General features: G+C 43.7%; 1 protein-coding gene across 3 annotated transcripts in view; it reads left to right on the top strand.

Moving 5' to 3' along the window:
• The first annotated feature begins 10,831 nt into the window (after positions 1–10,831).
• C1QTNF7 (C1q and TNF related 7) overlaps positions 10,832–12,782 on the top strand; it is a 117,243-nt gene continuing 115,292 nt past the window's right edge. Inside the window, exons 1-2 of one of the 3 annotated variants that reach the window (XM_060188320.1) lie at positions 10,832–10,986; positions 11,278–11,358. The gene's annotated coding sequence lies outside the window, so the exon portion shown is untranslated. Of the gene's footprint in view, positions 10,987–11,108; positions 11,172–11,277; positions 11,359–12,782 lie in introns of those variants that run through there. The other 2 variants (XM_060188321.1, XM_060188322.1) reach the window with 2 other exon arrangements.

Raw genomic sequence — 12,782 nt, 5'->3', positions numbered from 1 at the left:
TCAGCCCAGACATATTTTACGTAAGCTTTTTGATTTTCTGTTTGGGTTGAATTTCAATGACCTTAAACTTTTCTCATAAACATCTAAGGGTCTTTCTTCTGGAAAGAGTAAACGTGTTCTGAAAATGGGGGAATTGTCTGAGGTCCATTCATTCTTTCAGCTTCCAAAGCCTTTGTGAAAATGTTTAAGTCTTTCATTGAAAGAACTTCTCCCGATACTCGGACTGCTCTTGGGGGCTTGCTAGAAGCATGGCTTATCTGACCATGACAGGCTCCTGCTGAAGGGGAGTTCAGGTACTTTGCTGGGGTCCCAGTGGAGGAGGACCATGAAGCAAACCAGAACCCTACACCAACCTTCTACCCCAACACACTGTCCTCACTCTGTGGGTGAGAAAACAAGAAACAGAGAAACTCACTTCTCAGTTGGCACTTTCTTACAGCAAGATAGCCTAAAATGTACTATTTTTAACTATTCCATTATTATTATTATTATTATTATTATTATTATTATTATTCCTCCAGGGTTATTGCTGGGGCTCAGTGCCTGCACTGTAATCCACTACTCCTGGAGGCCACTTTTCCTTTTGTTGTCCTTGTTGTTTATCATTGTTGTTATTATTGTTGTTGTTGGATAGGACAGAGAGAAATGGAGAGAGGAAGGGAAGACAGAGAGGGGGAGAGAAAGACAGACACCTGCAGACCTGCTTCACCACTTGTGAAGAATTTCCCCTACAGGTGGGGACCAGGGGCTTGAACCTAAGTCCTTGAGTATGGTGATATGTGAGCTTAACCAGGTGCTCAACTGCCCAGCCCCCTGAAATTGAAACTTAGCTACATGTTCTGTATCTTTCTGGCAGTGCTATAGTAAAGTCACATTCACATACAGTAAAATCACATTCCGTAAAATCACAAGTAAGAGGTTTCTGTCAACTTAGAACTTGAGTTGCCAGAGTTCTCAATTTGGAAACTCAATATTACAGCAAAGCAAGCAAAAGCCCAGTACAACCAAGCAGTGTTTGCATAAGTTCTTCTCTAATTCAAAACCTTTGCCTATTCTCTCTCTCTCTTCCTCTCTCTCTCTCTCTCTCTTTTATTGTATATAACAGAAAGAAATTGAGAGAGGATGGGGAGGTAGAGAGGGAGAGAGAAAGAGACACCTGCAGACCTTTTTTGCTGCCAACTGAGTCCTTGCACTAGGTACTATGTGTGCTTAACTATGTGTGCCACAACCCAGTGCTCTCAACCCCCCCCCCTTTCTCTCTCTCTCTCTAAACAAGCATGAATCATTTCAAAATACACTGAAATAGAACAAAAGTAAAATTTAAATGGTGATGATGACTGATGGGACCAGGGAGGGAGATAGTTCCCTGGGCTGGGAACATGCCTTGCTGTGCACACAACTCAGCAGGGAGCCCTGGCAACCACAGGGAGCATCATGACGTCAGGGGCAACTCTGGCGCTATGCTCTCTCACTAGAACAGTCCCCTTGTGAGAAATCGGCAATGGTGGGAATGAAGTCACTTCATTCAATGCCAGAATTACACAGAAACATGAGATTACTGCTCTTTTTCAATCCACATACATCCAGTTTCCTCCTGCATGACACGATTCTCCTAACTCGTACCCAGAAATATCAGCCAGTCCAGGTTCTGGCACTTGGAGGAAGCAGTTGCCATGCCCACTGGAAGGCAGATGTGAACAAACAGAGACATGACTTCAAAGGGGAAGCACCAGCAAGATTATGGTCCTGCCGACCTCTAAGGAGCAGATGGCCCTTCCTGCCTGTCTGCCCTCCACCCCCTTCAACTGTTTTTAGATTCCCTGCACAGAATGACTATAACTTGATCACCAATCTGTTGGCTTGTCAATGGCAATCATCTTCATCAACTGTAGTTGCTGAAACCTGCTAGGGATTCTGCACCACCCACCTTTGGAAGAGGAAAAAGAGTTGACATCACCAACAGATGTAGCTCCACTGTTGACGGGTTCAAGCTCCAACTCCATGTGGTTGCACTATTACACCAGAGAAAACTCCAATATGTGACACCTCTCTCTCTTTGTCTCTCCCTCTCTCTTTCTTTGTGTGTTGTGTATGTGTTTATATCTGCAATAAAAAGAAAGAAAAACTTCAGAAGTGGTAGAATACTACTCATGGAAGGCCCTAGTACTGCAAAAAAAAAAAAAAAAAGAGGTGGGGGGGGAGGTGTTGGTGGGGGAGAAAGGTATTGTCAGACCTCTCTTATCTGAGGGCATTTTGGAAAAATCTACTCAAAGTTCATTCTCGTGGCTGGTCAAATCCATTCCCTTGCAGTTATAGAACCGAGGTTCGCACTTCATTTTCTAGCTGTGTCTGGGAGTTACTCTTTGCCCCGAGAAGATTCCCATGTACTGATTTATTTTCATAGGACTTCCTCCAAGTCCAAAGCAACATTGCCTGGTACAGTGAAACTATTTTTAAAATTCCTGATGTATCTTCCCATTGAAGTAAATGACCCTGAAGACAACAAGAAGTAGTAGAGGAATGTTCTTGAAAAGAGGAAGCTTGGGAGTCGGGCTGTAGCACAGCGGGTCAATCGCAGGTGGTACAAAGTGCAAGGACCAATGTAAGGATCCCAGTTCGAGCCCCCGCATCCCCACCTGCAGGGGAGTCACTTCACAGGCGGTGAAGCAGGTCTGCAGGTGTCTATCTTTCTCTCCCCCTCTCTGTCTTCCCCTCCTCTCTCCATTTCTCTCTGTCCTATCCAACAACAACGACATCAATAATAACTGACACAATAAAACAACAAGGGCAACAAAAGGGAATAAATAAATACATAAGCATTAAAAATATTTTTAAAAAGAAAGAAAAGAAAAGAGGAAGCTCAATACGAGAGCCTCTCTCTTGCAAGCACTCCCAGCCAAAATGGCCTTCTGGGTTCTTTGTTCTCACCTACAGCACTGGTAGGAATACTGGATCTAAGTTGCTAAGCAAAAGTCAGGGAAGCTGGTGGCATCAAAGGGGGTAAGGAAGAGATGTCCTGCAGGAACTTGTGTTCACAAGATTCTATATAGTCCCCCTAATGCCTTCAAGGCAACTGGGTACGTTATTGGCATAAATAGGTCCTAGCTTTGGTATTTGAGTCCTAATGAAAACACCGAGCCAGACTCTCATGCCCACCATCAGCCACCTCCTCTGACATTTAACGGCGCAAATGGAAAACTCCTGGGACCTAGTTTCTGAAGCATGGTGAGTCATGTCATCAAGTTAAGTGATGCCACCTGCACATTTTGTTTCATCTGGAAGGCGTTTGAAGTCTTTTTCCAAAGAAATCTGAACAGCTGGCCACCAGCTGCCAGCCTCTATCCCTGGAGTTGTGTTGGGAAGCTGATAGTTGAGATGACTTACTGGTCCATTGTCAGTTAACTTTGTATATAGTGACTTCCAAGGAACTATTCTTACTGCATGGTATCAGAAGGATTTTTTAAGCTATTTTTTGTTTAATCAGATTGTCTCATCAATACTATGGAGATTCTATTTGGGCTTATAAATCAGATACAAAGAGCAGATGCTATCCAACGAGACAGCATCACACTCATACTGCAATTATTATAAAATGTGATGGCTTCAAAGTCTATAGAACTACATGCATCATATGACAACAATTTATGACAACAACTGGGGAGTCATTTATTTTGACTTGAAGAATGAATTTTATCCCATTAGGCACTCAACAACTTGAAAGAATGACAGTTATCAATGAAAATATGCCATTTCAAGTTCTGACTATTTCTAAAATAATTCAAAGCTTTGTCCTCTGAGAATCACACTCCACAGTCAGGTATAAGAGAAACAAAAGTTGGCCTAGGATTCTCTCCCTCCAATGACGTGAAGGCAAAAAAATGTTCTTTTGATTTCCTTTTTATGTTCATTCACTCTGCCTGTGAACTAGCATCAGAAGGCAATCATTTCAATTTCACATCATCTGTCTCCATCCTTGTCAGAAGTCACAATGTGATAGCATTCCAACCTAAGCATTATCATCTGACATATCCCTGTGACTGCTTGGAAATGAGTGAAAGTGTGCCTTCCATGTTCCTAATTCTGAACACATTTTCACAGTGCCTTTCAAGTGGTTTTACCCTTGGTCGTCTCATTGGGTTTACTTGGCAAGGCAACAAAACGTTAAAAATTGAATGAATGAATGAATGAATGAATGAATGAATGAATGAATGAATGAATAAGCAAAGTGGGGGAGAGCCTGCAGACTTGCCTCATTAAAAGCCATGCAAGGTGAGCGCCAAGATTTCCAATCCAAAGAAGTGACTTACTTCTTCTTTTGTGATCAGCACACAGTGAGCACCCCATATCCTCTGCCCATTTGCAGGAAGGACGACACCTCTTCTACATGCCTTCATCTTGACATTGGCACTGAGTCAATTTCCTTCCACTTTCAATAAAGAGCATTTCATTAGATGTCCAATCTCCAGACAGGAAAAAAAGTCTTCTAAGAGGAAGATGTCATTTCTCAATGGGGTTCATTACTCCTTTGGCCTCATCTTCAATATCTTCAAAGTTGCTTGGTAGAACTCAGCAAAGCCTTTGTTATAAAATCCAGATGAAACCACCTGGATCTCCGGATATAATCAGGAACTTGGCTGCTACCTGATAGAGAAGAAGAAGTGAAGTCAGCTCTGAGGGTATGAAGTTTAATGTCCAGAAATTTTTTTGAAAAATTGTCCAAACTTTATAATCATGTTCAGATAAGAAAGATCATGTTTTCCAAGAGTAACAAATAACTAACTGAGAGTTGAGAGTGCCTTTCAAAAATACTGTTTTACTAGACAGGCGCTTTAACCAACTAAGCTACGGCGCCGCCCGCAGACATTACTCTAGAGGAAGCTGTGGGACCCATTTTGCACCATGAGTTTGTGAGAATTTGGATTTAAAAAATTACCTCTTCAGTGTTTTCTCATGCAAACTTTCTTTTAGCACATGATGTTGAGTAAACTAAAACTATTTTTAGCTTTTCTCAATTAACATTTTGGTGGTGTACTTCAGAATGATGTTATCTGAGTTAAAGTAGTTTTGAATTTGTTCAGTGTGGATCTTTGACACCACATCACCAAGAACACACTGGGGTGAAGATAACTTTTTTTTTTTTGGAAAACTCAAGGTGCTAGATCCCTAATTCAAAGGGGAGCATTTCTCATAATTGTTCACTTTATTTTCATTTAAGATCTTTTATTTATTTTCATTTAAGATCTTTTAGGTTAAGTTGAAGCTTTTTTTAAAATTTTTTTTATTTAAGAAAGGATTAATTAACAAAACCATAGGGTAGGAGGGGTACAACTCCACACAATCCCCACCACCCAATCTCCATATCCCACCCCCTCCCCCGATAGCTTTCCCATTCTCTATCCCTCTGGGAGCATGGACCCAGGGTCATTGAGGGTTGCAGAAGGTAGAAGGCCTGGCTTCTGTAATTGCTTCCCCGCTAAACATGGGTGTAGACTGTCGGTCCATACTCCCAGTCTGCCTCTCTCTTTCCCTAGTAGGATGGGTCTCTGGGGAAGCTGAGCTCCAGGACACATTGGTGGGGTCTTCAATCCAGGGAAGCCTGGCTAGCATCCTGATGGCAAGTTGAAGCTTTTAAAAAGTTAGTTTTGAAAATTGAGATATAATACTAATACTGTAAGAAATGGTGAGGCCTTGACTTAAAACTTTCTTTGTACTGTGATTTCCTTTTGGGTATATTTTGCTAAGTGAAACTTGTTAAATTTTTTTTGTTAACTAAAGTTGTTTTTTTTCTTAAAATACTTTTTCACAATGACTGGCACAGAGTATCTACTCGCCAAAAAAACAAAAAACAAAACAAAACAAAAATACTGTTTTAGATTTTTTTTTTTTAATTTACTCACTTAATGAGAAAGAAAGAGGTAGGGAAGCCAGAGCCTTGCTCTAGTACAGGCGGTACTAGGGAATCTAATGAAGGACCTCATGCTTATAATCCCAATGAATTCTTCACTGTGTCACCTCCCAGGCCATTTCAAAAGCAATCTTTATTCATCTCAAATGTAACACACACTAAGGAAAAATCCGTGTTGTAGACATGTTATCTTCATTTAGTGTGAAGAATTTGCTTTATTCAATAGGTAAACATCCAGGTAATGGAATGAGTATCTGGTTCAAATCACTGGCTGTGTGACCTCCAGTTATTTCCATAACCTCTCTGTCTGTTAGGGCCCCCCCATGTAAAATAAAGACTATGTTCCTGTCTCCTTTGTAGGATTGTTGGAAGAACAAACTCTGTCATTATAATCACAGAGCACAAAATCTATGCTTAGTATTTGCAGCTGTTGTTTCTGCTGCTTTAAAATGGCAGGAAAGGGGTTGATCATTTTAAAGGCGCTTGTGGAATGAAGGAAGACACATTACTAGTTAGAAGTGTTCAAAATACTTGAGGTTGAAAGGATGCATTAACTAGGCCATGCTGTACTGTGAGAGTACTTTCAAGCTGGCAGGGAAAAAGACGTCCTGAGTAGAAGGCATTAGCTCTGGACTGTCGTTGAGGAGACACTTCTTCCATCTCAGGTTGCAAACACAGTAAAATAAATGTCTAGGTAAACAGAGTTCATAATATTTAAAGGCTACTTTTAGCTGAGAATTAATAACTTCATTTCGCCCTGGCCTTGGGGATGGCTTGTGATAGCTGACAGAAACAATTTTTTGTAAAAGCCTCTAAAATGTTGCATGTCCCCTGACACTAGGGTTTTTGCTGGGACTCAGTGTCTGATTCTACCACTCCTGGTCCACCGCCCCGCCCCCCCCCCCCCCCAAACACTTTCAGATGGTGAAAGGTAGAGAGGGAAAGAGCTTGGGAAATGGTGTGAAAAATGTGTCTGTCACCATTTACTATTCTAATCATTGCAAACAGAGAAAAGGCTGGTCTTTCCCCCAAATGAAACACCTCCCATCCCATCTGGTCACTGCAGCCAGCTCAAACAAAGTCCAAGACTCCCAGGTTCTGTGGATGCGGGGACATGATGGGTTGAACCTGGTTGGAACCCCGGATACCTCTCCGTGAGGACAGAAGGTGTTCACCTATAAGCCTTCTTGACCTCCATCTTGTTAGACCCAGAGGCTGCAACCGTTCCCCGTCCACCTGGTCTGGATAAACCTGATTTGCTCAGTGGAATGTGGATAAACCCAAAGAGCCCCTTCCTCATTCTTAAGTCCCATGCCCCGGGTAAAAGGAAGTCAAGAGCCGAAGTCATTGGAAAGAAGTTAGAAGAGGTCGGGCGGGGAGTCGGGCAGTGACGCAGTGGGTTAAGCGCACGTGGCGCAAAGCGCAGGGACCGGCGTAAGGATCCGGGTTCGAGCCCCCGGCTCCCCACCTGCAGGGGAGTCGCTTCACGGGCGGTGAAGCAGGTCTGCAGGTGTCTCTCTTTCTCTCCCCTCTCTCTCTGTCTTCCCCTCCTCTCTCCATTTCTCTCTGTCCTATCCAACAACAAAAGCAACGCCAACAATGGAAATAATAACCGCAACGAGGCTGCAACAACTAGGGCAACAAAAGGGGGAAAATGGCCTCCAGGAGCGGTGGATTCATGGTGCAGGCACCGAGGCCAGCAATAACCCTGGAGGGAAAAAAAGAAAAAAAAAAAAGAGGTCGGGCGGTAGCACAGCAGGTTAAGCACATGTGGCACAAAGCGCAAGGACTGGTGTAAGGATCTGGGTTTGAGCCCTTGGCTCCCCACCTGCAGGGCAGTCACTTCACAGGCAGTGAAGGAGGTCTGCTGGTGTCTGTCTTTCTCTCCTCCTCTCCGTCTTCCCCTCCTCTCTCCATTTCTCTCTGTCCTATCCAACAATGAAGGACATCAACAATAACAATGATAACCACAACAAGGCTACAACAACAAGGGCAACAAAAGGGGGGGGAAATGGCTTCCAGGAGCAGTGGATTCATGATGCAGGCACCGAGCCTCCAGCAATAACCCTGGAAGCAAAAAAAAAAAAAAAAGAAGGAAGCTAGAGTCTAAAAATATCTGATTGGTTCTTGCCTGTCAAACGTTTGCTTCTATTTGGCTTGTTGCCACGGCACCCTGCCCCAGCACCTGGATTCTTTTTACCCCATATAATCCTACCTTTTTCTTCAATAAATGCACTATCCCCTGCCATAGTGTCCAGAATGGTCACTCTGCGCAGTCACCCCACCATGGCCTGTTCTCTCTGGTGGCCAACCAAGTGGTGGACATGGGGTGGACAAGGCAGGCCTTCCAGAGCTTGCCCTGCACGTGGATGTGGCATCTCTTGGTTCCATGACTTTCACACAACCTGGGACTCAGGTTCATCAGGCGTTTGGCCACCAAAACATACAGGATGTAACCTTTCCCGTCTCTGGTGTCATTTCTCTTGTTGCCTGCCTTCTGACAATGCCACTGTGTTTGGAGATTTCTTCAGAGTGGCCACCCAGGCCCATTACTCCTCTTGGTACCCATCCCAGAAGTTAACTTTAACTGCTATGATAAATCAGAGACTCATCAATAAGAACTGCCGAGTGCCTGGCACATGGTGAGAAAGCTCAGTCACTGGTTGTTGAAGACACAGGGTCATGTGTGCATATATGGACATAGATTTTTTTTTTTTGCCTCCAGGGTTATTGCTGGGGCTCGGTGCCAGCACTAGGAATCCACTGCTCCTGGAGGCCTTTTTTTACCATTTTGTTGCCCTTGTTGTTACCCTTGTTGTTGTCATTATTATTACTGTTGTTGTCATTGTTGGATAGGACAGAGAGAAATCAAGAGAGGAAGGGAGACAGAGAGGGGGAGAGAAAGACAGACACCTGCAGCCCTGCTTCACCTTCACTGCCCTAGACGCAAACCCCCTACAGGTGGGGAGCTGAGGGCTCGAGTCAGATTCTTTTTTTTTTTTAATTTTCACTTATAAAAATGAAACACTGACAAAAACCATAGGATAAGAGTGGTACAACTCCTCACAGTTTCTACCACCAGAACTCTGTATCCTCTCCCCTTCCCTGTTAGCTTTCCTATTCTTTTTTTTTAAGGTTTTTTTTTTTTTAATTTTATTTATAAAAAGGAAACACTGACAAAAACCATAGGGTAAGAGGGGCACAACTGCACACAATTCCCACCACCAGAATTCCATATCCCCTCTTCTCCCCTGATAGCTTTCCTATTCTTTATCCCTCTGGGAGTATGGACCCAGGGTCATTGTGGGGTTGCAGAAGGTGGAAGGTCTGGCTTCTGTAATTGCTTCCCCGCTGAACATCGGCGTTGACAGGTTGATCCATACTCCCAGCCTGTCTCTCTCTTTCCCTGATGGGGCAGGGATCTGGGGAGGCTGGGCTCCAAGATGCATTGGTGAAGTTGTCTTCCCTGAGAAGTCTAGTTGGCATCATGGTAGCATCTGGTACCTGGTGGCTGAAAAAAGAGTTAATATTTAAAGCCAAACAAATTGTTGACTAATCATGAACCCAAAGGCTGGAATACTGCAGATGGAAATTTGGAGGTTTCTGTTTTATAGATAGCCAGTAGGCCTATTTTAGTTGTATTCCAAAGGGCCCATGACTATACTAGTTTTTTTTTTTTTTTTCTGAGCCTGACATCTGATATGTAGTCAGGATTCTTACACTGGTCCTTGCGCTTCGTGCTATGCGTGCTTAATCCACTGTGCTACAGCCCACCCTCCCTCCCCCCCCCCCCGCCCCTGCACATAGATATTTTAACCCAGTTTTTATTTAATCTTTTGCAGTCAAGGAAACCAGTGGTTCAAGAAATGAACACATCTGGTAGGTTTGAAGCGAGAACAGTATCAAGGAGAAATGAACACATCAAAGGTCCCACAGCTGGAATGTGGGTCCAGGTCTAGAAAACGGTGGTATCTGCTTGTTCCTCAGTGCAGCAGTAGTCAGGGCCAACACAGATCCCCATTTTGTTTTGTTTCCTGCTTTCAAAATAGGAAACATCTGAAACTATCCTCTCCCATGAAGTTTTACAGATCCTTTCTCTTTTCGCCCTATTTCCACTCAAGGTATATTCTTCTGTCCAAAGAATAAGCATGGAAAATCATCTCTACCTTTTAAAATAATGAATGAGGTTGTGATTCAGAAAATTGTTTGTGTAATTTTACACTCCAAGCATCCTTAATAGAGTCAACATTCTTACTCTTCACTGGATGGTCTGTTACTATAACAAATGTTTCCTATCTTCACTCTGGGGATTTTATCATATCGTAGCCATTCCAGAATCTGGCAAAGGCACACACTGTCCTATGCTTACTCTCTGGACAAACTTTGACATATTAACCTTCCAGAGGAGAACGCCCATACAAGCCAAAATTGTCAAATGCTTGATCAGTCACCATCTATCCCATACCATACACTTTTAATAAGAGGATTGCTAGATAGTGGAAATTGTAAAATTGGGAACGTAAGTTACCGCTAAATGTTAAAAGAATGGTTCTGTTTTACGGTCAGACAGCCAGACACGTGCCTTTTTCATGGTGTATGATTCATATACAGGATGAAGATTGAAATACAATCAAGGCAAAAAAAGGGCATTTTTAGATATTTTTCTCCTTTTGTAAAAACATAACGTACGTATACTAATTTTTAACTTCAAAACAGGCAAGTCAGAAAAAAAAATGTTTCCTGTGGAACTATTGCTGCTTGTAACACTGATGCTAACAGAATTTCACTGTTCTGTAAATTGGGACAGAAAGTGTGTGTGTGTGTGTGTGTGTGTGTGTGTGTGTGTGTGTGTGTTTCCCCAGTGATGCGAAGCCATTTGGACTTTGGCATCCTTTTAAAAGGCAGGGATAACTTGAAGAACACAGTGAAAAGAGCTGTTGCTAAAAGAGAGAGAAGCTCAAGAGTTTGGATTTCAGAAGCCTCTGTTCCTTGCTCAGCCTGGAGTTTAGAGAACAGAGCCCCCCTTCCTTACGCACCCCTACATCTGTCCTAAGGAGAGTCTATAGGAAGCACTTTGAAATGTGAGTATGATTGGAAGGATCACAGTTGCTTTAAATTAGAGAGTCCAAGATTGGCTGGGAGGAGCAGCAGTTGTTTAAACCGAGAGAGAGAAAGAGAGAGAGAGAGAGAGAGAGAGAGAGAGAGAGTTAGTTGCAAAACTTCAGCTCTAGCTCCAAGCTTCAAACGCATTCTTCAGCTCAGAGGGGTACTTGATTTTTCATCAGCTTATTTGTGTGTACGTGTGTAAATTGTCATGAAGCAGCTTCAGGGACCAAGCACACATTTCTGCTTTATTATTATTATTTGTTAAGGTTTCCAGATTCATGGCACAACCAATGCAAGACAGCCTGGTGTCGAGGGGGAAGATTTGACATCCGTACTGCCTAGAAAAGGTAAGCTATCATTTATCACCATGGTGGTTTCTGTGTGTGTGTCTCTCCCTCTTCCTCTCATTCAGCCTTTGTCATAAATATTTACCAGGCAAACTAAAGACAGCTCCTTGAGAAGGAGTAGGGGAACTTGCATAAGTATTTCAAGGAATGATAAATCAGAGGTTGGAAAGTCTCGGTGACCAAGTTTTGGACTGTTTCTGTTCTGTCTGACCCACAAACTGTTCACATATATCTTTGACTTTATGAGAAAAAAGAAAGAAAGAAGAAAAGGCCACTTCTCTTAGAGAATGTTTGTAGTTCTTAAAACAAACAAACAAATAAAAAAAAAAAAACCTCCAGTCTGACGTATGTCACATCTACTAGAGTGGTGACAGGCTAGTCTGTGGCCAAGCTCCGAGGATCTATGCTTTCTTAATGTCTTCCCTGCAACTTGATTTCCGGAGTGATGGTCTCTCTTTATGAACTCTGAGCTCTTTCCCAGGGAAGGATTTTCTCATCACTCCCCCAAATTCTCTCCAGTGTGGTCACTCCAGCTTCCTGTCAACTTGTGTTGCAGACTGTACTTCCAAACGCTAAGCAGCTCATTTGATTTTTCCTTGGTAGAGCCATAAGAGGATGGATGGTCAGAAGGTTAAGTCCTAAGCACTCAGTTCCAACATTTGCTGATTGACAATGTAATGAACTGAACAGGGAGACGTTTCCCTCTCTGACTGTGCCTTGCCAGAATCGGGTAGAGAGCAGAGAGGCTGAGTCCTGCCTTGTTTTGCTAAGCGTTTGGTCACAGAAGGCCTTCTGTGTTTTGGGTGGAGAGGTTCATGCGTGCGGGGGTTGGCTGTGGGGGAAGTGCAGTTGTGAACCTTCCAGAGGAAGTCTCTGTTATCTGTTTCCCCATCTCCACCAGGCAGGAGTCCAGGTGTAAACCCTAGCTCTCCTCCGAGCTCCTGCAGGCCGTGACCTTAGCAGAGTGTACATTCTGTCTCCATGCACAAAAGCAGCCCCAGGGGTCCACTGGGGCCTGAATGGCTCAGGACAAGCATCTGGGCCTCAGACCTTAGTCTGCATCGTTGGCCACAGCAGACATGCATGGGAGGAGAGACTTAGCGGCACAGCTCGGGGGCAAGGCACGGCTTGGAAGGGCATTAGTGGCCTGGCTATGGCAGGAGCCTGACGCTTTCCCCCAACTTGGGTCAAATTCTAGTTACCTGGGGGTGAGGGGAGGTGATGGTGGCTGTGGCAGTCTTTGAACTATGCAGGCCGGATAACACACTCTTGACAGAAAAGGGACAGCAAGATGACCAAGAGAAAGCACTTTTCTTCCAGTCTCCTGACTCCAGGAAGTGAGGGTCCCCGGGACAGTGGGTGCTGGTTCACTCACTATCTCCCTGTGTCTTCTCTGCTCCCACCCTGAGGCTGCAGAGTCCAGA

The sequence above is a fragment of the Erinaceus europaeus genome, chromosome 3 (assembly GCF_950295315.1).
Source record: "Erinaceus europaeus chromosome 3, mEriEur2.1, whole genome shotgun sequence".
Classification (NCBI taxonomy): domain Eukaryota; kingdom Metazoa; phylum Chordata; class Mammalia; order Eulipotyphla; family Erinaceidae; genus Erinaceus; species Erinaceus europaeus.
Note: the sequence above shows the minus strand (reverse complement) of the source record. Positions and strands in the feature narration are given on the sequence as shown.